Below are 23842 nucleotides of genomic sequence, written 5' to 3'. Positions count from 1 at the left end.
CCTGCATTGGCAGGCGGATGCTTAACCACTGCGCCACCAGGGAAGCCCACGTGTGATGTCCTTTATTCAAGGGGAAACAATCCAGGGGTGCCGGGAGTACAACACTTCACAAGCAGAGGCGCCCTCCTCTTCAGGGATTTGGCAAGAGCGAGTTTATAGAGCTTAAAAGTGACGACGGGAAACAGGCATGGTTGGCTAGGAAGTCAGGATGTCCTTGCAAGGCCAGCAGGTCCTTTTTTCTAGGGCAAGGTAAGCTAAAGCCGAGTTAGAGAATCATGACTGGTGTGTTAGGTTTCCTTGCTGGTGAGGTGTGTCCTACAACTGCTGGGCTGACTTGGGTTTGTTAGATCTGTGACGTGGGCCTGGCCACCAGGGTGGCCCCCATTTTGTGGGAAATACGAATTACCTTTATCCACATGGAGAGGAAAGCAGCTGGGCCGGGGTGGGGGGGAGCGGTGCAGAGAAGGAGTGACTGAAGAATGAAGGGTGCCTGGAAAGCTAAGGAAACAGAGATTGTGAGAGGGTAGAAAGGGGGCTGGCTGATAGCGAGTCCTGCTCACGAGTCACCAGGCGGGAGCTGAAAAGACCATGTCAGTGGGCACCTGGGCGGGTGTCGGGGAAATAGTACCAGTGGGAGTGCGGAGGTGGAGAGAGGCAGTGAGGCGATTTTCCAGCACTGCGAGAGGACCTCCATAGGCCGACGCGCAGAGGTACGCGGGGGCGAGATCCTCATGTTTATGTCCGGGGACGAGGAAGGCGAGGAAGACGAGGCTGAAGGTACAGGAAATCCAGGGGACACGCAAAGGCGTGACAGTCCCGAGGAGGCGCGAAGATGAGAAGTGTAGCTGCCTGCAGCCAGCTGCCTGTAGCTCTGCGAGGAGACGGGGCAGGAGGAAAAGGCTGGTCCCAGAAGCTTGGGCAATGGGGACACGAGGCGGAGAAGGCCACACCTGAGGACCCCTTTTCTAAAAAAATAGAAAGCGGAGTCATTCCTGGGGGCCTGAGGAAAGCGTTAGGGTTGAACTAGCGAAGGCAAATGAGAGAAAGGGACCAAGTCCACATAAGGGGCTGAGAGCAGCTGCATTGGGGCCCCTCGGCTCTGCGACAGGCGACAGAGGCGGGCCTGGGCCCCAGGCCTGCGACCGGGAGCCGTGCGGGGAGAGAACTGCGGGCCAGGGGCAGGAAACTGAGCACGGTAAGTGTGAAGAGGCCAGGAACTCAAGATCCTAGCGAGGACCCAGAATAGATGGGTGGGAGGGAGGAGAGCCCAGGGAGGGTGAGAGGTTGTGCTCAGGCGATACTTTAGAGGTAGGATGACGAGGCCCATGCTGTGGCCGTAGGGAGGCGAGGCTGCACGGACTGTCGGCACAAAGACGGTCTCATTGACACGGATGCTGAGGTCTCCCACGATGATGGTAAAGTCAGAGGGAAACCAGCCCCGAAGTCCTCAGGGCTTGTGGGGGAGACCCTGGCAGTGGAGGGTCGGGCAGCAACCGAGAGTTGCTTCCCGGTATCCATCCGCCCCTTGCTACTCAGCAGAAGGGGTTGGGCCTTTTCGCTGGAACCATCATCACCCAGACTTTTAAGAATCACATTGCCCAGCCCGGTTGGCAGCTTGGAGTGGCCATGTGACCACGCTGGGGTACTTCTGGAAGCCGACCTGGCGTGTTGACTGAAGCTTGCACCGCACACTGGACCATGAGGACGAGGGTCCCATCCTAAGAAAGGCAGAGCAGTAGAAGAGAGTAAGCCTGGGTCCTGAGAACATGAAGCCAACTTACCTGCCCTGGAACACCTACCTCTGAGACTTCTTTGACTTAATAAAATCTTGTGTTTGAGACGCTGTTATTTTAGGCTTTCCGTCAGCAGAGAAGCTAATCCTGAACGTTACAGACGGTGCATGAGGAACGGCCCAGATTTCAAAGGAGGACCTTCTCCAGGAGGGTGAACACGTACTGGCCTATAAATAATAATAAGAAGCTACAAGAATATCAACAAAGGCTTCCAGGCCTGAGGTAAATTCGGGGTGTGAGAACAAACAGCTTCCCTCGCAGGGGCTCTGGGCAGTTGCATTCTTTCCTTAGCTCAAGCGAGAAGGAAGAGGAAGATTCCACAAAGAGCTAAAAGCCACCGGGGAGGGTGCTGTCCACGAGCAGGGTTTCTAAAAGGCAAAGATCAGAGGCCTGAGCTGGAGCTGGCAGTGAGAAGAGGAGTTGGGAGGTGTCAGGTCAGAGCTTGTGCAGTCTGCATTTAGGACAGAGGTCTGTATTTAGGAGGGTATTAGACAGAGGGGCTGTATTTAGGACAGAGGTCAACCGTGAGAGCCAAAGGCCTGGCCAGGCTTACATTTTTCAGTAGAGGTTAGCAGTCTCCTGCTGCACTTGTCGAGTTTGGGGAGACTGGGCTTCCTTCCTGCAGCTGCCTCCAGATGGTAGAGAGATGGGCAGGAAGCCAGCCCACGGTGGGGAGGGCAGGGGAGAGGCTGCCTAGCAGCAGGGGAGCTGGAAGGGTGGTGGCCCTCAGCTGAGAGGTCCTGAGGGTGGGGCCTCGTGTTTCCCGCTTACTTTCCTCTAGTTTTTTTTTTTTTTTTTTTTTTTGCGGTACGCGGGCCTCTCACTCACTGCTGTGGCCTCTCCCATTGCGGAGCACAGGCTCCGGACGCGCAGGCTCAGCGGCCATGGCTCACGGGCCCAGCCGCTCCACGGCATGTGGGATCTTCCCGGAGTGGGGCACGAACCCGTGTCCCCTGCATCAGCAGGCTGACTCTCAACCACTGTGCCACCAGGGAAGCCCTCCTCTAGTATTTCAATCGAGTATTTTCATTATGTGTTTTTAACCCAACTTCCCTATTAACTTCAGAGGACTGTACATGGCTATTGTGAAGGGCGGATCCTTAACCAGGGTTGAAAATGTAAACCCAGGGCAAGCATGTGGGTCTTGAAGAGGACCGTTCCGTAGGAAGCATCCTGCCAGGCCGCCGAAGGAGGCCGGAGCAAAACTAGCCAGAGGGAGACCCACTCAGGAATGGTGGCAGGATAGGAACCTGGGACTGGAATTATAAAGGGGCAGCTACAGGGGTCAAAGGCTGAAAAGACACTCACCCCTGAGTGAAATGCAGGGCCACACGTGAGAAAGGGAGCAGCGTTCCTGACGAGGACTTACTTCACGGAGGAGCTGGGCAGACATGCAGTTACATTAACTAGTTCACAGTGCAGACCCACGACAAAGTCCAAAAGTCGGTTATAGGAATTCAGCACAGGGTTGAGTGGATTTACAGCCAGGAATCCTTGCTGTTAACACACTTTTTTTTTTTTAATGTTTATTAGAGTAGAGTTGATTTACAATGTTGTGTTAGTTTCAGGTGTACAGCGAAGTGAATCAGTTATACATATACATGTAGCCACTCTTTTTTTTTTTCAGATTCTTTTCCCATATAGGCCATTACAGAGTATTGAGTAGAGTTCCCTGTGCTAGACAGCAGGTTCTTATTAGTTATCTATTTTATATATAGTCGTGTGTATATGTCAGTCCCAATCTCCCAGTTTACCTCTCCCCCCATTTATCCCCTGGGATAAGTAACCATAAGTTTGTTTTCTACATCCATGACTCTACTTTTGTTTTGTAAATAAGTTCATTTGTACCCCTTTTTTAGATTCCACATATAAGCGATGTCCTATGATATTTGAGCTGATGATGTCTCAAGTGTCCCCGTCCTACCCCCTCACACCCCCGCCCAGGGTGAGATGGGGGCAGAGGGCTCAGGGTGGGATGGGGCTGGACTTGGGGGATGAGATCAGGGTTTCCAGCTGTGCGGAGGGGAGGCTAGCAGAGGTCAAGGATCAGACAGGGCCTAACAGGTTGTGTGGAAGCTGGCGGCCACGGCCACTGTCCTGAAAGTCATATTCCTTCTCCTTCTATTAACCCCGAACGGAGGAATTTAGCCATGCCACCAGGGACAGCTGCCCAAACCATGGCAGTGGTGCCTGCAAGGAGTGAACCTCCCGTTGTTTCCCATGGACCCTGGACCCTAGAGAGTGGTTCTTATTGAAACCACCTGTGCGCTATGATCAAAACAAAAGCAAAAAGCCTGATGCTCAGGCCACACCCCCAAATCAATCAAATCAGAATCTCCAGGGCCAGGAACCAAGGCCCAGTGGATTGTCAAGCTCGCTGGATATTTGCAACGTGCAGCCAGATTTAGAACCCGAGGCTGGCCTCTGGCTTGGCCATAAAGCTGTGTGACTTTGAGCAATTTATCAAACTACATTTCAGTTTTCAGTGCGAAATGCAGCACTACCTTACAGGGTCCTTGTGAGGCTGGAGTGTGCTTAGGCAGGGCCTGGCGTGTCATAGCACTAGCTACTGTTATTAATGCTAGTCAGGATTCAGTTTACAAACCCAACCTGAAAACCAATGGTTAGCCTCTTTGGCTCTTTCGGCATTTGTCAAATGTCACCCTCTTCGATAATGGCATGGTTTGTAGAGGTAGGGGTGGGTCAGGTTCTGTCGTGCTGATGGATGATCACATGCTGGTATTTTCTAAACAGGATAGGAGAGAAAAACAAGTCCCACACAGGCTGATCATTACGTCTTCAAATGAGAAACTGCCTTTTCAGGAAATCATTATCTCCATTTTAATTCTTCTACTTTTGGGCGGGGGGGCGGGGTTACGGTCTTATTCAGATATAATTCTCACACCATATGAGTCACCCACTTAAGTACACAACTCAGTAGTTTTTAGTACATTCACAGACCTGTACAATATTCTCATTGTTGTTTTGTTTTCACAAATCGTCTTCCAAGGGCTTGTTCAATTGTTGCCGTGTCCGGTGATCCTCGTCTTGGAAGAATGCTGTTAATCCAGCACTGGTTCATTACAGACTTCAACATGCCTAGTGGGGATGGTTCCTCAAAATGGGACTATTTGAGCGTGATACCGTTCAAGTGATTTTGACGTTCCTGTAACAGAAGTCATGTCAGAAAACCTAAGGCACCAGCGGCATGGGGTCCAGCGAGGAAAGCCATCCCCTTGGCAGCCAGCCCGGGGAGAGACAGACAGGAGGGGCTGAGATGAGAAGAGTGGTCCTTCTAAAGAGAGGGGAGAGGGAGGGGAGAGAAAGCCTTAGCCTTCCCCTGGCTCATGTCTTGCTAAGATTGGCTAAGCAGGCCCCTCCTTGTCCCAAGAGTAGTGGGACAGGTTCTATCATTTTCTAGGCTTGAAGCACATGGGGAAGCTTAGTGCTCCCAGACTTCTCAGGTGGAAGTAGTCAGTGAAGCTGCACCATCTTGGAAGGTGACTGAAGTGGGGACTCCCTGTTTCAGTTGCAGGACCCTCCATTCAGGATCGAGTCCTAAATTCTCCCCATCTGTCCATGGGCGTATCCCCTCATCCTTTTGTTTTTATTTAGTGTTAGAGGTAATATTTCTCTGAGCACTATCTCGGTCCCCAATTTCTACAATTTTAGCCAATCCTTTTTTCTACCATCATCTTAGGTAGTTTCCAGAAGTGTGTTGTTTGTAGAAACACATACACACACCAACTAAGGTTTTATGCTTTGTAATCTCCAAGCACAACTCTCAGGTCTCCACACCATGAACAGTATTTCCAGACTCCTGCCTGGAGGTGGAGCTGAAACAGGAGGAAAGGGGCGGGACACAGCCTTTAAAAGAATGACATAGCCATAGGATATAGCAAAAACTGGTTAGAACCAACTAGGTCCAAGATGGCAGAATATTCGACTTCCAGTGGACCTTGAGCCTCATCATACGCCCATTGTAATACATTAGCATAAACTAAGTGACACACCTACCAGCACCATGACAGTTCCAAGGCCAACCGTCAAAGGCCAAAAAGTGGGCAATGGCCCGATTCCTGGAAATCTCCACCCCTTTCCCCCAAATAATTGGAATAATCCTCCCACTCATTAGCCTATGAAATTACCCAGCCCATAAAAACTAACCATTGCCATATTTTGAGGCCACTTTCGCCTTCTGAGATGGCCCACGCTCTGTAGAGTGTGTTTCTCTCTAAATAAATCCACTTCTTACCTATCACTTTGTCTCTCACTTTGAATTCTTTCTTCCATGAGACATCAAGAACCTGAGCTTCATTAAGTCCTGAGACCAGGTGTGTGATCTCAGTTAAAAGACCATGGGTTCAAGTCCCAATCTGAGTTACACGGTTTCAGTGCCATCACAAAGAATTGCAGTTGGGACTTCCCTGGTTGTGTAGTGGTTAAGAATCTGCCTGCCAATGCAGGGGGTAGGGGTTCGAGCCCTGGTCCGGGAAGATCCCACATGCTATGGAGCAACTAAGCCCGTGTGCCACAACTACTGAGCCTGCGCTCTAGAACCCCTGAGCCCGCATGTTTGCAACTACTGAAGCCCGTGTGCCTAGAGCCCATGCTCCACAACAAGAGAAGCCCCCGCTCTCTGCAACTAGAGAAAGCCTGCACACAGCAATGAACACCCAACACGACCAAAACATAAATAAAAATTTTAAAAGAAAAAGAATTGCAGATAGTAGAGAAGGAGGCTTCTAACTAGTTAGATGGCGCCAAAAATTCTCTCTCCCACAGGTCAAGCTTGCTTTAGACCAGTGCTTCCCTAACTTCTCAAAAGAAGCCCCTGTTTATTTTTGTATATGATGTTAGAGAATGTTCTAATTTCATTCTTTTACATGTAGCTGTCCAGTTTTCCCGGCACCACTTATTGAAGAGACTGTCTTTCCTCCATTGTATATTCTTGCCTCCTCTGTCGTAGATTGATAATGATAGGTACATGGGTTTATTTCTGGGCTTTCTATCTTGTTCCATTGATCTCTATGTCTGTTTTTGTGCCAATACCATAGATAACCAACAAGGACCTACTGTATAGCAAGGGAACTATAGTCAATATTTTGTAATAACCTATAAGGGAAAAGAACCTGAATCACTGTGCTGTACACCTGAAACTAACACAATCAACTATACTTCAATTTTAAAAAAAGAAGCACCTGTTTAAAAATGCAAATTCCAGAACCCATCCCCAACCCTCTAAAGCAGAAAGATAGTTCTACAAGTGTCTCCAGGTGATTCTTACCATAGGAAAGGGCTTTTGCTTTTTTTAATGCAAATACCTCCTCATTAGAGATTCCAGTTTAATGAGGTGATGGGGGTGGGTGGAACCAGGGTGGACTGATATTTTTGAACACAGTGGCTCTGATGTGTAATCTACTGAGAATCACTGCTGACCTTCAGGCATACTTGACCCTATTCTCACCACTTTGATCAAAAAAGCCAGACTTCAGTTGGGCTTTTTTGGGGGGGTTTTGGCTGCACTGGGTCTTCGTTGCTGCACAAGGGCTTTCTCTAGTTGCGGAGAGAAGGGACTACTCTTCGCTGCGGTGCGTGGGCTTCTCATTGCAGTGGCTTCTCGTTGCGGAGCACGGGCTCTAGGCATGCGGGCTTCAGTAGTTGCAGCACGTGAGCCCTAGAGCATGAGGACTTCAATAGTTGCAGCATACAGGCTTCAGTAGCTGCAGAGCACAGGCTCAGTAGTTGTGTCTCATGAGCTCTAGAGCGCAGGCTCAGTAGTTGCGGCACACGGCATTAGTTGCTCCGCGGCATGTGGGATCTTCCCGGACCGGGGATTAAACTCGTGTCCCCTGCGTTAGCAGGCGAATTCTTAACCACTGTGCCACCATGGAAGTCCCTCAACTGGGCTTTGTAGTGATGATTTCAATCAGGTTTTCTCCCTTTTGGATATGATATGTTAGTTTTCTTGATCATCATTATTTAAAAACAAAATATAAAAACAAACAAGAGCCCTGCTTTGGGAACTGTCCTGTGCATACCCACCCTCACGTAGCCCTCTCAACAACCCACTGAGGGTGGTTCTATCATTGCCCCACTTTACAGATGAGAAAAGAGCTTTGCTTAAGACCATCTAGCTAATGAGTAGCAAAGGCATTCTCACCATATCCCAGGCTGGGCTCTCCTCATTAAGGAGGATGCCACACCCTTCCTCTCAGGGTGTGCATCTCTGCCTTACTTCTGTCTTCACTAAACAAACTGTTTCTCTTGTGTGCTCTCCCACTTGTTGTTCTGCTACGTCTCTAATAATAAACTTTGTACCTGTTTTTACAGAGAAAAACAAAAAACGCAGACTAGCCACCGAGTGCTATACCCCTGTGCTCAGCCTGCCCAAAACTGGCCCACAGAGCAGGGTGGCTCTGAGCCAAGAAGCCTTGATATGGAGACAAGTTTCGCAAGGCGAGAACAAGGCTCCACCGAAAAGCACACACACCTGCTTTGTATCGGGCCAGCAGCGGTAGGCTATGTTGGAGTACCCGTAAGTACAATCATTCCCAGTTGATGGTGCTTCCGAATCACCTGAGGAAGGTGTTAAAAATGCAGATACCTAGGTCCTATCCTCAGAGATTCTAGCTCATTACGTCTGGGATGCAGCCCAGGAGTCTATAAGTATAGCCAATGATTCTGATGCAAGTAATTGGAGGGCTAGGATGAAAAAAGAAAAAAGGGGGAAGGAGGGAAGAAGGAAGGAAGGAAGGAAAGTAGAAAGAGTGCCCTGGGTGAGCAATCCGCCTTGACAGAAGGATAAGAAGTCCCCCGTGGAGGGGAGGCTGCAGTTTTAATGACTTCTCCTCTCTTCCTCCACACCTAGGTAATTTCCACTCCTCCTTCAAGCCCAGGTCCCATGTCACACCTCCTCTGTGCTGTCTTTTTCTCTGTGACTCCAGAAAGAGTTAAGGAGGCCTCCTCAGGAATTCATAGCCTTTAAATCTAGGCACGGGTGCATTTTCCTTATCATATTGGCTCAAGTGGCGGTTTTCACTGCTTAGCCTTTGTGGGTGAATTAGTCGCCTCACAGGGGTAAAGCCACAACTCTGGGCTGCTGTCTGCAGACCTGCTGCTGGGCTGCTGGGGAGCCAGAGGAGACCCAGAGAGGAGTCCAGGTGGGCCTGAGCAGATGTTCAAAGACTAACAAGAGCTGTTAATGCTCCAGGGGTGATCTGCCCACACCCCACACGCCCACACACAGGCCAAGACTCAGCCCCTTGAGATCAGTGCCCCTGCCAGACCCTTTCCTGAACTGTCAGTGCCATGCCTGGTGGTAGGCACTGAAGCAAGAATGCCAATAGGTTTCATCCAGCTTATCGACTTCAGTCGGGGTCCAAGCAGCTGCTTGGAGGGCCCTGTGGACATGATGGAGGTGGTGTCAGGTTCTATGGGGAAGAACTCTGATAATGATTATTAATGTCTGCCTGGGGCAAAGGAGGTACTTGCCTGCCACGTGTTTGCCAGCTGCGTTAGTTTCCTGGGACTACCACAACAAATTACCACAAACTCTGTGACTTACAACAACAGAAATTTACTCTCTCACAGTTCTGGAGGTCAGAAGTCTGAAATTAGTCTCACTGGGTCAGAATCAAGATGTTGGTAGGACTGTGCTCTCTCCAAAGGCTCTCGGGGAGAATCCTTTCTTGCCTCTTCCAGCTTCTGGTAGCCCAGGTGTCCCATGGCTTGTGGCAGCCTCACTCCAATCGCTGCTCCCAGACTCACGCTCTCTTCCTCCATGTGGTCAGGTCTCCCTCTCCTCTCTTTCATAAGGATACCAGTCACTGCATTTAGCACCTGCCCCAAATCCAGGATGACCTCATCTCAAGCTTCTTAACTACATCTGCAAAGACCCCTTTCCAAATAAGGTCACATGCACAGCTACCACGGGTTGGGACTTGGACATTTTTGGGGGGCGGGCGGGGTGAAGAGTGGGCATTCAACCTACTAAACTAAGATTGTACTAAATAAATGTCAGTAATTAAGTACCCTCTGCTCTTTTTCCCCACCTCCCACCCCCTTGTTCACACCTTTCAAAACCTAATGCTGGTGAACCTCCCTTCCCACCAGGGACAGATGTGCCCTGGTGCCAGTTTGGGCTCATTTCAGGCCTCCCGTCCAGCAGCCAGGACCACAGGGGATGCTGAAGACCAAGAGAGGCAGAGAGCCTCCCGCTCCGACAAAGATGGTATAATGAGTGCCAAGCCCTCTCCAAATGTCACCAGGAGATCACCGTGCAGAGTCTCCTTGGGGTGGACCAGATGCAGAACCCAGTACCTGAGCGTGGGTCAAGGCCATGGTCGGGTTGCCCTCACCCCACTGACTCATGCCGCCCCTGTGGTCATCATGTTCCACCCCATCTAAGTATCTCCTGCTTAAAGGTCACCCACATCATGAAAGGCAGTCGCAGTGCAGACAAAGCAACAGAAGACCTGCTCCAAATCCCCCTCTGCCACCTTCTGTGCAGCCTGACTGGGAGCTGTTCATTTCACACCTCCGAACCTCACTGTAAAATCAGGCTGCAAATGATACCTACAGACTTAAATCCTTTCTCCAGCCAGGCCAGGTATCATTAAACAGGTCCCTCCTCACAGGCCAGATGAGTAAGTGTGAAGGTTCCAGGCCCACAGTAGGCCTTCCATAAGCTGCTTTTTTTTCTTTTTTCTTACTGAATAAAATGTGTGACAACACAGCAGGTGCATCATCCCCCGTTCACCAGGTTTGAACACACTCCTGTCTTTAACCAGCACATGCACATTGATAACTCCTAAGTCTCTCTTCCTCCTGCACATCTGACCGCCTGACCCATATCTCAATGTTTCCACGGTCAGACTCTGCATCCCCCATGCCTCACCTGGTCCTTGTCCTGTAACCTTCAGCTGCGTGAGTAGCCACCCAATCCAATATCTGACAGGCGTCTCTACCCCCAAGTCATTCACCAATTGTTATCCGTCCTTCTTCCTTCATATACCTCGAATTTCTCTCCACCTCTTTATGTCCACCTTGTCTTCACATAGTTAAAGGCACATCATTTCTCAGCTGAAATGATGAAACATGTTCCCTTCTTTGTCCCTTCCCTGCTCAGTTTATGTGGACACAGCTGACATTTCTAAGATACGCATCTAATCACGCGCACAGACCCTTTGGGCCAAAGACCATCCTCCTCGGGGTGGCAGCAAGGCCCATGTGACCAGCCCCAGCTACCACTCCAGCCATGTTCCCACCATCCCCTGAACTAGAGCCCTGTGTAGCTGCTTGAGTTCCCAGCCACCTCTGCCCCGCCCTCTTTCATTCCTCCATGTGTTTGCATATTCTGTTCCCTTTGCTGGGAGCATTCTTCTAGCCATTCCTCACATTATTAACCCTTCCTCAACCTTGAAGACTCAGCTCCTTCAGAAGGCCTTCTTCAACCTTCCCTCTCCAAGCTCCCATAGCATCTTGCCCTTTGTCTCTCACAACACACATTATATCATAAATGCCTATTACTTATCTATCTGCTCCACATGTCACACACCCCTACACCCTGCCCCAGACTGTGAGCTCCTTGAAGTTTGGGACTGTGTCTCTTCTCTCTGTATTTCCAGTACCTGGCACAGTGCCTGCCAATAGTGCTTTAATCAACATTTGTTGAAGTGTTGAATGCCAAGGACAGAGCAGCATGATATTAATAGATATATCTGGGTGATTCTATTTTTATTCATAAATACGTTGTTTATTTGTTTGTTTTTAGCATTCCATATTGCAGAAAGAGATTTCTATGCCTGAAAAAAAATTTCCTTTGTTCAGTAAATCACATGGAAATCCAACAGACATCATGAAAATTCTGAAAGGCAACATGGCCATTTTGGAAAAGCAAGTCAAAAAGACAAATAACATATGCGCTAAAGCACTAATATTATTATTAAAATACATATGTTCTGAATCCAAAAACCAATGTAAAAACTTAATGAAGAATCCCAAATATGGTCTGTGATATGTACATAGGGTCTCTATAAATACATTTATAATTTTTGAAGCTTTTTCCTTCCAGCTTTATTGATATATAATTGACATATAATTGGTTGATTCTTATACAAAGCAAAATACCATATTATTCAGTGAGCAAAATAGTAAGCAATACCCTTAACATTTTATTGAAACATATCAAAGTTTCTTCATGTGGCCATTTCTTCCAAGGGCTTAACACAAAATCCAACACAGTGAAGGTTTTTGCTAGGCACTGGGCTAACAGAGTCCTTTATAGAACTTGTATTAAATGGCAGTCAGTATTTGATACAGAAATCACTGTTGAGTAAATGGATTAAAAGCTCCAACCAAAAGACATAGACTGGCTGAATGGGTACAAAAAGAAGACCCGTATATATGGTGTTTACAGGAGACCCACTTCAGACCTAGGGCACATGCAGACTGAAAGTGAGGGAATGGAAAAAGATATTCCATGCAAATGGGAATCAAAAGAAAGCTGGAGTAGCAATTCTCATATCAGACAAAATAGACTTAAAATAAAGACTATTACAAGAGACAAAGAAGGACACTACATAATGATCAAGGGATCAAGCCAAGAAGAAGATATAACAATTGTAAATATTTATGCACCCCAAATAGGAGCACCTCAATACATAAGGCAAATGCTAACAGCCATAAAAGGGGAAATCGACAGTAACACAATCATAGTAGGGGACTTTAACACCTCACTTTCACCAATGGACAGATCATCCAAAATGAAAATAAATAAAGAAACACAAGCTTTAAATGACGCATTAAACAGATGGATTTAATTGATATTTATAGGGCATTCCATCCAAAAACAACAGAATACAGTTTCTTCTCAAGTGCTCATGAAACACTCTCCAGGACAGCTCATATCTTGGGTCACAAATCAAGCCGTGGTAAATTTAAGAAAATTGAAATCAAATCAGGTATCTTTTCTGACCACAATGCTAGGAGACTAGATATAAATTACAGGAAAAAATCTGTAAAAAATACAAACACATGGTGGCTAAACAATACACTACTAAATAACCAAGAGATCACTGAAGAAATCAAACAGGAAATCCAAAAATACCTAGAAACAAATAATGCAAACACGACAACCCAAAAACTATGGAATGCAACAAGAGCAGTTCTAAGAGGGAAATATATAGCAATACAGTCCTACCTCAAGAAACAAGAAAAATCTCAAATAACCAACTTAACCTTACACCTAAAGCAATTAGAGAAAGAAGAACAAAAAAAACCCCCGAAGTTAGCAGAAGGAAAGAAATCATAAAGAGCAGATCAGAAATAAATGAAAAAGAAGTGAAGGAAACAATAGCAAAGATCAATAAAACTAAAAGCTGGTTCTTTGAGAAGATAAACTAAACTGATAAGCCATTATCCAGACTCATCAAGAAGAAAAGGGAGAAGACTCAGATCAATAGAATTAGAAATGAAAAAAGGAGAAGTAACAACTGACACTGCAGAAATACAAAGGATCATGAGAGATTACTACAAGCAACTCTATGCCAATAAAATGGAGAACATGGAAGAAATGGACACATTCTTAGAAAAGCACAACCTCCCGAGACTGAACCAGGAAGAAATACAAAATATAAACAGACAGATCACAAGCACTGAAGTTGAAACTGTGATTTAAAATCTTCCAACAAACAAAAGCCCAGGACCAGATGGCTTCACAGGCGAATTCTATCAAATATTTAGAGAAGAGCTAACACCTATCCTTCTCAAACTCTTCCAAAATATAGCAGAGGGAGAAACACTCCCAAACTCATTCTATGAGGCCACCATCACCCTGATACCAACATCAGAAAAAGTTGTCACAAAAAAAGAAAACTACAAGCCAATATTACTGATGAACATAGATGCAAAAATCCTCAACAAAATACTAGCAAACAGAATCCAACAGCATATTAAAATGATCATACACCATGATCAAGAGAGTTTATCCCAGGAATGCAAGGATTCTTCAATATATGCAAATCAATCAATGTGATACACCATATTAACAAATTGAAGGATAAAAACCATATGATCATCTCAATAGATGCAGAAAAAGCTTTCGACAAAATTCAACACCCATTTAGGATAAAAACCCTCCAGGAAGTAGGTAGAGAGGGAACTTACCTCAACATAATAAAGGCCATATATGACAAACCCACAGCCAACGTCATTCTCAATGATGAAAAACTGAAACCATTTCCACTAAGATCAGGAATAAGACAAGGTTGTCCACTTTCACCACTATTATTCAACATAGTTCTGGAAGTTTTAGCCAAAGCAATCAGAGAAGAAAAAGAAATAAAAGGAATCCAAATAGGAAAAGAAGAAGTAAAGCTCTCACTGTTTGCAGATGACATGATACTATACATAGAGAATCCTAAAGATGCTACCAGAAAACTACTAGAGCTAATAAATGAATTCGGTAAAGTAGCAGGATACAAAATTAATGCACAGAAATCTCTTGCATTACTATACACTAATGATGAAAAATATGAAAGAGAAATTAAGGAAACACTCCCATGTACCATTGCAACAAAAAGAATAAAATACCTAGGAATAAACCTACCTAAGGAGACAAAAGACCTGTATGCATAAAACTATAAGACACTGATGAAAGAAATTAAGGATGATACAAATAGATGGAGAGATATACCATGTTCTTGGATTGGAAGAATTAACATTGTGAAAATGACTCTACTACCCAAAGCAATCTATAGATTCAATGCAATCCCTATCAAACTACCAATGAAATTTTTCACAGAACTAGAACAAAAAATTTCACAACTTGTATGGAAATACAATAGCCCGAATAGCCAAAGCCATCTAGAGAAAGAAAAACGGAGCTGGGGGAATCAGGCTCCCAGACTTCAGACTATACTACAAAACTACAGTAATCAAGATAGTATGGTACTGGCACAACAACAGAAATATAGATCCATTGAATAGGATAGAAAGCCCAGAGATAAACCCATGCACATATGGTCACCTCATGTTTGATAAAGACTGCAAGAATATGCAGTGGAGAAAAGACAGCCTCTTCAATAAGTGGTGCTGGGAAAACTGGACAGCTACATGTAAAAGAATGAAATTAGAACATTCCCTAACACCATACACAAAAATAAACTCAAAATGGATTAAAGACCTAAATGTAAGGCCAGACAATATAAAACTCTTAGAGCAAAACATAGGCAGAACACTCTATGACATAAATCACAGCAAGATCCTTTTTGACCCACCTCCTAGAGAAATGGAAATAAAAACAAAAATAAACAAATGGGATCTAATGAAACTGAAAAACTTTTGCACAGCAAAGGAAACCATAAACAAGATGAAAAGACAACCCTTAGAATGGGAGAAAATATTTGCAAATGAAGCAACTGACAAAGGATTAATCTCCAAATTTTACAAGCAGCTCATGCAGCTCAATATCAAAAAAACAAACAACCCAATCCAAAAATGGGCAGAAGACCTAAACAGACATTTCTCCAAAGAAGATATACAGATTGCCAACAAACACATGAAAGGATGCTCATCATCACTAATCATTAAGAAATGCAAATCAGAACTACAGTGTGGTATCACCTCACACCAGTCAGAATGGCCATCATCAAAAAACCTACAAACAATAAATGCTGGAGTAGGTGTGGAGAAAAGGGAAACTTCTTGCACTGTTGGTGGGAATGTAAATTGATACAGCCACTATGGAGGACAGTATGGAGATTCCTTAAAAAGCTAAAAATAGAACTACAATATGACCCAGCAATCCCACTACTGGGCATATACCCTGAGAAAACCGTAATTCAAAAAGACTCATGTACCATAATATTCACTGCAGCACTTTTTACAATAGTCAGGACATGGAAGCAACCTAAGTGTCCATCGACAGATGAATGGATAAAGAAGATGTGGCACATATATACAATGGAATATTACTCAGCCATAAAAAGAAACGAAATTGAGTTATTTGTAGTGAGGTGGATGGACCTAGAGTCTGTCATACAGAGTGAAGTAAGTCAGAAAGAGAAAAACAAATACCGTATGCTAACACATATGTATTGAATCTTAAAAAAAAAAAAAGGTTCTGATGAACCTAGAGACAGGACAGGAATAAAGACACAGACATAGAGAATGGACTTGAGGACACGGGGAGGGGGAAGGGTAAGCTGGGAGGAAGTGAGAGAGTGGCATGGACATATATACACTACCAAACGTAAAATAGATACCTAGTGGGAAGCAGCCGCATAGCACAGGGAGATCAGCTCGGTGCTTTGTGACCAACTAGAGGGGTGGGAGAGGGAGGGTGGGAGACACAGCAGGGAGGAGATTTGGGGATATATGTATATGTATGGCTGATTCACTTTGTTATAAAGCAGAAACTAACACACTATTGTAGAGCAATTATAATGCAATAAAGGTGTTAAAAAAAATCACTGTTGAAAGTAACACAGCCTTGGGGAGCCAACTTGTGATAGAATCTAGATCGCTGTCAGTTCAAAATTAAATTTCCTGAGTTGGGCGGATGGTGCCCACATCCTCTGTGGTTGATTAAAGAAGATTCGTTTTTGGATGGCAGGTGACAAGGACCATATTCTATGGGAAGACTGAGCAGCCTATTAAAGAGATGAAGCCTGCCCCGTCTCTACCCAAACGTGGGTCACAGGCTCCTCTACATAAATCCCACACCCCAGGTATGCTGGATCTTCACTTTCTCCAAATCCATCATGCACTTTCCCGCACCTCTGCCATTTTCTCCACCTGGAATGCCCTCCCTCTCCAATTCCTACCCCACAATATCCTGTCCATTTGCCAAGGCCCAAGTCATTGAGATATAGATAATATTCCCCCATTATCTGTTTCTTCCACATTGAACTTTTGGCTGGACACTTGGTTACTTGGCTATAGACTACATTTCCCAATTTGCTTTGTAATTAAATGTGGCCAAATGGCCAAGTTCTGGCCAACAGGATAGGTGAGCCACTCTGGGTCTGTGCCTTAAAGCATCTGTTTGCTCCTCCATTCTCTCTTCGCCCTTGCCACAAGGTGGGAGGTCAATGCAGCAATGACCAAGCTTTAACCTTACAGATGAAGATAATACCCAACAGGACAGTGGAGCAAAGCAATAGCACAGAGCAAAACTGTGTCCCTGAATGACCCTGCGGAGCTGAGCTGTCCCACCAGACTAGTGCCACCTGCGTCTGCACTGTTATGGGAGAGGGAAATAAAATTATATCCTAAGATTGATCTTATGTAGACTACTGTGTTTTGGGATCTCTGCGCCATAACTTATTTCTCCACTATCTCCTCTAAAAAGACTTCCCTGAGAGCTGTCTGAAGTCCTGCCGTGACTTTAGTGGCAATGCCCATACAGCATCCATGTGCAATTACAGCCACGTCCATGCATGTTATTTGTCACTCCTGGACTGGAAGATTCTTGAGGGCAAAGGCCACACCGACTTCATCTTTGATGTCCCCCAGAGCAATCAGCACAGCGTCCTTACACAGAAGTCACGTCTGCTGAAGAAGTGAGTGAATACACAGTGCTTCCCGCTCGAATACCGTTTTTAGAAAAGAAGCAAAGATAGCAGCAGTGGAGTCAACACACAACACACTTAAACATAAACCAGAAAGAATGGGGCTGACAAATAAGAGGCCTGCGGTGTCAAACTGGTAATAGTAATACTCCAAAAATAAATGTATTGTGGTAACAAAGCCTGAAGAGACTGCACTGAAAAAACGCAGGTTACTGAAGCCCTGGAGCAGCGCCCCCCTTCCGCCCAGTGACTGCGTCGCCCTCAGGAGACGGCCAAGGTGGAGATGGCCACACGCTCTCAGGACCTGGACGACCACTTCTGCAAACTGGATCCCCTCCCCCTGGGCACTTGTTGTCGTACTGGGAGAGAGGGAGTAACATTGTCCTTCCAGGCCATGGAAGTCTCAGTCACAGGGGTGTGAGGTCTGGGGCCAGACTGCTGAGTTTGAATCCCAGCTCAGCTGCTTACCAGCTGTGCAACCTTGGACAAGTAGCTTAACCTCTCTGCACCTCCATTTCCTCATCTGTAAAACAGAGATGATAACAGTACGTACTTCGGAGGTTGTTGTAGGATTAAGTGAGTTCATACATTAAGGCACCTAGGATAGGGCCTGGCACACAGTCTATGGCAAGTGCTGTCATCAACATCACCCTTGTCTTTGTTGTCGTCACCCTTACAGGTAGCTCACAACGCAGAACCCTTTGTGCAGTAGGTAGAGCAAACTAAAATGCCTGATTTCCAGACTAAAAAGACTGAGGTTCTAAGGGATCACGTGACTTGCCAGGGGTCACCAGGAATAGAAGCGGGACCTGGACTACCCCTCTGGTATCCCAGGTCTAAATCATGTGCTAATGGGGAACTCTGTAACCTCCATGTGGGAATTCTTCTCCTGCTTCCAGAAGGGCTCCTGGACTTCAGGAGGGAGCAGCTCCGGGGAGGCTAAGAGCTGAGGGGAGACTATCATCTCCTCCTGTTTGAGTGGCTTCTCAGGAGTCCAGGTGAGGAGCCAGACCTCTCTGCCTGCTGCCCGTCCCCCAGCAGCCTCTTGACCCTCCTGGGCCCCAGGGAGCCGAGCCTTCTCTGCAGGCTGCGTGGGGGCGGGGAGGCACCAGGAAGAAGTTTGGGTGCTTGCTGATAAAAACAGATGAAGAAACGTGAAGGGGCCAGAAAGTCTCAGATGACATTGTGAGCAAGCCTGCAGAAAGGAAAATGTGAATGAGGAAGTATAAATGAGAAAATAGAAAAAATGTGCTTGGGCCGTGTCAGAGCACAGGTGCTTCCGGTGATGTCCTGGCTGGCCCATTAGCCGAGGTGATCCGAATAAAGCCAGACTCTGTGTGTGTGTGTGTGTGTGTGTGTGTGTGTGTGTGTGTGTGTGTGTGTGTGAATGTGTGTGTATGTTCAGGGGGCTGTGATCAATGCAGACACAGCACGGGACAGAAAGAGAGACAGGAAGAGTCTAGGAGCCATTCACAAAGAAAGGATGGGAGAAGAAAAGAGGAGATGGGAGAGGAGACAGGAAGGGAAAAATGACAAAGAGAAGCTGAGAGATGGGAAAAGAGGAGAGGCCGAGAGCCCCACCACCACAGAAGCAGGGACTGTCTTCACCATGTCACGCTCTCAAAGTGCCCCCCTCAAAAACTGAACAGAATGAGACTTCTCTCCCTGAGGGAGCTCTCTTTCAGGAAAGTGCTGGAATGTTCCAGCTACTGGGTGCTTACCAGTATCCCAGCCCCCCCTTCCTGGCTAACCTCCCCCTTTTTGTCTCTTCCTGATTTGGTAGGATGCCCTCCCTCTTCCTTGAGCTCTGTTTCTTCCATAAAATCGAAGATGCTGTCGTGGCCCCTCTCGGCCGATCCTGTGAGCCGGGCCAGTGGAGCCCTCCAGTCCGGTGTGCCCACGGACGGCCTCCCAAAAGAGGTCACATACATTCCCAGCCCCAGGTTGCAGTGTCACGTGACAACCAAGGTCCACAAACCCTCAGGCCCAAGGTCAACGCCCAGCAGTAGTGGCAAGGCCCAGAGGTCCCTCTGTCTGCAGGGGCAGCACTCCCTTCCCTCGGGCCGAGCAGACCCAAAAGTGACCCCAAACCACAGCTCCAGGAGCCCCGTCTCTGTCCCTGGAGACACGGGCCATGAGCTCCATGGCTGGCAGCCTCCGCCTGTTTCCCCTGCACCCCACAACTTGGCTGCAGGCCTCACAGTCCCCCTGGAGGTTGGCCTCTCCACGCTTCACCCCGCGCACTTCCTTCCAGGTCAGACAGGACTCCAGGCCACTTTCCTCCACCACCATTGTCTTGACTTCCTGAGAAAACTGAACCAAACACCCACCTTGGGACGCACACTCCTTGCGTCTGCTTTCAGGTGAAGGAGATTCCAGGCCCTTCCTGGCCAGGCACCTGCCCCCTTAGCAGGGCCAGCAGGACAGGCCTGGGGCTTCCTCCGCCCCCGCAGCTCCAGCCCGCAGCCCAGTCCCGGGACCCCCTCGCCTCATCCTCAAGAGCATGAATCCACCCACACCCAATTCCAAGTCTTCTTAAATCTGTAGTCCCAGCAGGTCTGCCACACAGCACGTGCATGATCGTTTCTGGATGGATGGCTTTCAACTTCTGATTCCTGGGAGTCTATAGACTGTTTTTTAAAACTCTTCTTTCAGACCAACCCCAGTGCATCTCCGCCTCCTCCTCTGTCTCTGCTGCAGGCACAGGGGCCCGTAGGAACCCCTTCTTGACCTTCTAGGTGGCAGAGGCCAGAGGACTGCAGACTCTAAGGTGTTCCTGGGCCATCGCCCAAACCTGGTGTATCAATTTTCTGTGGCTGCCGTATCGAATTGCCATCAACTGGGTCGTTTCAAACAATAGAAATTTATTCTCTCGTGGTTCTGGAAACCAGAATTCTGAAATCTGTGTCCCTGGGCTGGAATCAAGGAATATTGAGAAGGTGGCACTCTGTCCAGAGCCTCGAAGGAAGGAAAGAATCCATCATCTCGCCTCTTCCAGCTTCCGGTGGCATTCACTGGCTTGTGACCGCATCGCTCCAATCTCCACCTTCTGGTCACATCACCTTCTCTTCTCCGTGTGTCAAGTTTCCCTCTGCCTTCCCCTTAAAAGGATACATGTGATTGCATTTGGAGCCCACCCGGATAATCGTGGCTACTCTTCCTATCTTGAGATTCTTAACCACATCTGGATTAAATTTAACTTAATCACATCTGGATTATGACAAAGCCCTTTTTGCCATATAAGGAAAGTGACACTCACAGGTTGCAGGGATTAAGACCTAGATGTATTTGGGGGGGCCATTGGTCACTTTGCCCCTTGCTAGATCTGTGATTTGAACACGTTGCTGAATTTATCCAAACATCTATCGAAAGTCTTCTGTGTGCCAGACACCATGCTAGGCATGAGTTCCCTGCAAAATGGAGAAAACAGTATGTTCAGTACTATGTTGATGTATGGACAGTGCCTGGAATTGTGCCTGACTCACAGTAAATCCTAGCTATTACCATTATCCACAGTAGGTGTTCAGTAGGTGGGATTTATTTTTAACACCCAGATTATACAGGCATGGAAAAACCGAGACAAAACAGAATCACGGAAGACAACAGAAAAAAGAGGCCCTCCGTATCTTCTTTGATTTTCACAACCCTGTGTGAGTTGGGTGATCTTCTATTTTACTGAGGAAAAAGTAAAGTTCAGAAAGTTAAGATCCAGCAGACACAGTTGATGCTCACCACATATCCATGTGTGCTCCACAATTTCCCCTGTAGCTAGACAGAGCCACATGACCACTTCTGTCCAATGGACTGGGAGCAAGAGTTACAAGTGTCACTAGTGGGATAAGGCGGAGGAAGTGCCCTGAACGTCCCCTCAGCTCTCCCTTCACCTGCCATGCTCACCACAGAGTTCTCACGTTGAGACGGCATAACCACAATATTGAAACAACCCAGGTCCCCAAGACACTGCTGGAAGAGAGCTGTCTGATCCACGGAGGACTTCATACAAGTGAAAAAACAAAAACAAAATACAGAGCTTGTGTGTGTTGGGCCACTGAGGCTTGGCGTTTGTTTGTTATCACATCATAGCCTATCCTTGACTTACTAAAATCCAGGTCTTCTGACCAGGTGTTTCAGTCTACACTTACAGTCTTTACTTCCACACCTCCCACTCACATTTTAGTCTCTTTGGTCAGCCTTCTAGCCCATCTGTCCACTGAATTTGCCCTTTGACCACCATACTGCCAAATCCAATTAACAGTATTAGACTTTTTTCATAATGAAGTTCTGAGGAGTTCTGCTGAAATATTTTCCTCCCTTGGTTACTCTAGTAGAAAGTAACAGAAAACCTAATCTAAACTGGCCAAAACAAAAATAAAATTCGTTATATCACATAAGAAAAGGCTCGATGGAAGAGTGGATTCCAGGGATGGCTGCGATAGTGGATCACCAATGTCATCAAAGATTCCAGTTCTTTCCATTTCTCCTCTCTGCCAGCTTTGGCATGTGGACTTGCTCCCTAGGCTGGGTTTCCTTATGATCACAGATAGCTGCAACTGTTTCTGGTATCCCATGCAGACTGGACAAAGTCCAGAGGTAAAATAGAACCATCTCATCCTTGCCCCCGTCTTAAGAATAGGAAACCTTTCCCAGAAGCCCTTTAGAACTCTTCCTCTCACGTTTCATTGGTCAGGATGGGTCACAGGTCCATTCCTATACCAATCACTGACAAGGGGAATGAGGTTACCACCACTGGCTTCCACTGTCAAGATCCACTCTTTGGAACAGGAAGGACCACATACTTATGTCAAGGAGGATAGAGGGACAGACCTTTCTTGGTGTCCTCTCCTGGGTTCTCTTCCTCTGAAGGCAACTTGAGTTTTTACTTCCCCAAGGGTTTTATGCCCAGACCTCTGGCCCTACTCCACACCCTCTCCCCAGCAGTCTCATTCATCCCTATGGTTTTAATTTCCACATATATGTCCAGGAGTCCAAATCTACACCTCCTGCTCTGAATTCTCTCAAGCTCTGGATTCAAATATAAAACCGTTTGCTACATGAGGTCCCAAAGGATCTTCAAACTCGCTGTGTCTGAATCAGAACTGATCTAAACCTTCCCACCTCAACTTCCTCAAAGTTGTTGTTCTTCTTGGGTCTGTGGTTCAGGTTAGTGGCATGAACCTCCACTCTCCACTGCTCCTTCTACCACACTGGATTAGTCATGAAGCCCTGGGGTTCCAGCTTGAAACCTCAAATTCATCCCCCCCTCCCCATCCTCACAGCTGCTGCCTGGGTTCAGGCCTATGTTTCTTTCCTGGTGCATCACAATAACCTCCTAACTGGCCTCCTTGCTCCAGCCTGGGGGCCGTCAATCCACCTAATACAGCCTCCAGGGCAGTGGCATTGTGCCCCTTCTAATTCCCATCCCCCAGCTCTGAACACACCTGCTGGGTCTTCCATGGGCAGATCCTGACCCTGCAGCTCTTTCATCTGCATCTTGACAACACCCACCTTCCATATGATGTCACCACTCTGGGCCTTTGCACCTTCTGTTCCCACTGCCTAGAACACCCAGCAAACTTTTCTTCTTCCTTTAGTCATCACCTCCTCCAGAAAGCCTTCCCTGATTCGCTCCTGATAAAGTTAATCAGTGCCTCCTCTGTGTAACATTTTCCTTCGATGATCCATTAAGCATGTACTGCCTGCTTACTATGTGCCAGGCACTGGGGTATGACAAGGAACATGACAGACACAGTCTCTGTCCTGTGGGAGGGAGAGGAAAAGGAAACAAAGCTAAGAGATGTCAAGAGGAATTAGAATAATGATGGGAAGGGCCTCAGGGAAGACTTTTCAGGGCACCTGAAAGATAAGTAGGAGCTCACCAGGTGAATGGGAGAAGGGGATTTGGGCAGAGGGATTAGCCTGTGGCGAGGCCTTGGGTGGTAAAGAACATGGTATATCAAAAATATCAAGAGGTTGGGCTTCCCTGGTGGCGCAGTGGTTGAGAGTCCGCCTGCCGATGCAGGGGACACGGGTTCGTGCCCCGGTCCGGGAAGATCCCACATGCCGCTGAGCAGCTGGGCCCGTGAGCCATGGCCGCTGAGCCTGTGCGTCTGGAGCCTGTGCTCCGCAATGGGAGAGGCCACAACAGTGAGAGGCCCGCGTACCGAAAAAAAAAAAAAATCAAGAGGTCAAATCTAAACCTTCTACAGCTTCTCTTGCTGGACCCCCCAACACAGGGCTCACCAGAGGGTCTTCCCTACCAGGAAGAGTCCCTAGAGGGCAGGCTCCAGGACTGGCTCACCTCCTTCTCTTACTACTGCAGGATGTGGCACCCAGGAGGAGCTCAGGGGGATTTGGGGAGAATGGAGAGATAGTGGATCTGACAAAGGTGTCACGTGTAAGTGTGAGCCACTCTGCACAGGCAAGCTTATTCCCAGGGAAGACATTGCAGGTGGAAGCCCCCTTTGTACGCACCCT

This window comes from Phocoena sinus, chromosome 17, assembly GCF_008692025.1.
Source record: "Phocoena sinus isolate mPhoSin1 chromosome 17, mPhoSin1.pri, whole genome shotgun sequence".
Taxonomy (NCBI): Eukaryota; Metazoa; Chordata; class Mammalia; order Artiodactyla; family Phocoenidae; genus Phocoena; species Phocoena sinus.
This window is presented reverse-complemented; position numbering follows the sequence as displayed.